The sequence below is a fragment of the Perissodus microlepis genome, chromosome 3 (assembly GCF_051167445.1).
Source record: "Perissodus microlepis isolate ML-2025 ecotype Zambia chromosome 3, ASM5116744v1, whole genome shotgun sequence".
Lineage (NCBI taxonomy): Eukaryota > Metazoa > Chordata > Actinopteri > Cichliformes > Cichlidae > Perissodus > Perissodus microlepis.
This window is the reverse complement of record NC_140463.1, coordinates 9,895,313-9,897,500: the sequence shown is the minus strand read 5'-3', so window position 1 is coordinate 9,897,500 and position 2,188 is coordinate 9,895,313. Positions and strand designations below refer to the sequence as shown.

Genomic DNA, 2,188 nt, shown 5'->3' with positions numbered 1-2,188 from the left:
CAGCTGTGACCAGTGTGACAAGAGCTTCAGGAATCTCAGTTCATATGCCGAACACAATTCCACAGTGTAAATAAACTGTTTCACTGTTACCAATGTGCAAAAACATTCACTTCATTATCTGCTCTGTGCAAACATCAGCCTGATCATGCAGGACTGAAATCACTGGATCACAATGACTCTGAAGAGAGAGAAAGATCCTCTTCTGGTTTCAGGGTCAGACTTGGAAACCTTGAGATCAGGCTCTACAGAGTTCAGATGGAATCTCCTGTAAAGAGTGTCAGCTGATGCCACACTTGGATCTGATGAGGTAGCTCTGATTTCTGGACCTGCAGTGAATAATTCTGAATGTTACCTTTGGGAAGCTGCATGTATAGATATGTACATCTATACATGCAGCTTCTCTGTCACTGTCACTACAGGGTGATCGTGGCTCAGGAGTTGGGAGTTTGCCTTGTAATCGGAAGGTTGCCGGTTCGAGCCCTGGCTTGTACAGTCTCAGTCGTTGTGTCTGGTGGCGCCAGTGTCCGGCAGCCTCGCCTCTTGTCAGTGCGGCCCAGGGTGGCTGTGGCTACAATGTAGCTTGCCATCATGTGAATGGGTGGATGACTGGATGTGTAAAGCGCTTTGGGGTCCTTAGGGACTGGTAAAGCGCCATACAAATACAGGCCATTTACTATGTGTATCAAGTTTATGTTTTTTCCTTTGAGGGATTTTAATTCCCTAAAATGTTATCCCTGTTACATTTTAATCTTTGTTCCCTATGGACACAGTAGTGTTTATTAGTTGTACTTGTTACTGTATTATTAAGGTTTTTACCAAACTGATATTGTATCAAAATTACTGATATGGATATATATCAATTTCTTTCATTTGAACTTTCTTAGTTTTTCCAAAATTAACTTCTTTTTTTTTTTTAAAAATGTATTAATTTTAAAGAAATGTTAAACGTTAAAAACGGCAGCACACATAAGGACCCTTTTGTTAATTCAAATTCTATTAAACATCTATTTTTGGCTCCTCCTTTCACTTTAATGTATTTACTGTATCGTTGAAGTCCACATGTTGTTTTTTTTAATGAATTCATTTTGATCCACATGTTCTGCAGCTGTTTTCTTGTTAATTTGAAGTTTGCATTATGAAATCCTGATACTGTTAAAGCATTAGTTATATTTGATGAACTCTGTGTAAAGTTTGTCTTATTAAACAGTTTGGTGTGAAAAATAAAGAAATGGTCTCAGAACAAGTAGTTTGAGCCCTGATTTCAGATTCAAAGTAATTTAACTGTTTTCGGTGGTACATGTGGAGGTTTATCAGAGGAGGAGACTTGGCTGTTCTCCACTCACACTGAGCACAGTTCCTGCAGCTCATTAAAAACTGAAATGATCTTCAAGGGACAAAAAGGTCATAAAATATTTGAGTTTTTCTCAAAAACGTGCTGTGGGCATTAAATTTTCAGAGGGTATGTTTAAGATGCTTTGTGATTATCATCTCACACATTCCAATAAAGCAGATGTTCCGGCTTTCCAACAGCGGTTTGCAGATGTCTTCTCCCCCCTGCACGTCTGCACAACTCTCATGGAGCACCACTTTCAAACACAGCCTGTCCATGAAAGTGTGTTCACGGCCTAACAGGTTGCTTGAGCACAAGAGACCAATTGTGCAAAAGGAATTGGCTGAAATGGTGAAAATGCTGTTATCATAGGATGAAATGAGGATTTGTTCCCATTAACAAGGCATTAACAGGGAGAGGGGGGCACAAAAAACACTTTTTTCTTATTCTCATTTAAAATATCTAGCTTTTATTAAATAATTATCTGAATCTTGCAAACAAAGTTTTTATCTGATGTAAAATGTATAGAAATCATACATATACCAACAAGACAGTGTACATCACTGTCACAACAGCATTTGTTTTCATTCAAAGGCTTTATGGCTTTAATACCTTGTGGGCTGGTCTGTAGTGAAAATGCCCAATTTTTTTGTCCCATTCCAGCCCTGCAGGTTAATACTGGCAGTGTCACCATGCCAGCTGACTGTATTTCATCATCAGCCAGTGTTGTTCTTTATACATCAATATTACCAAAGTTTACCATAAGGCAGCATAGAAAGTATTTAATTGCTTTCAGGTTTTATTCAAATGTTAGTCTTTTCAGTTGTTTCCCCACTTTTTTCCTGTTTCAAAATCAAA

The 2,188-nt window shown here is 38.3% G+C and overlaps 1 protein-coding gene across 3 annotated transcripts in view; it reads left to right on the top strand.

The window, feature by feature from the left end:
* LOC146389811 (uncharacterized) overlaps positions 1-1,243 on the top strand; it is a 6,965-nt gene extending 5,722 nt beyond the window's left edge. For all 3 annotated transcript variants that reach the window (XM_084912709.1, XM_084912721.1, XM_084912713.1), the window contains one exon: positions 1-1,243. This exon is cut by the window's left edge and continues 2,944 nt beyond it. The gene's annotated coding sequence lies outside the window, so the exon portion shown is untranslated.
* The last annotated feature ends 945 nt before the right edge of the window (positions 1,244-2,188 follow it).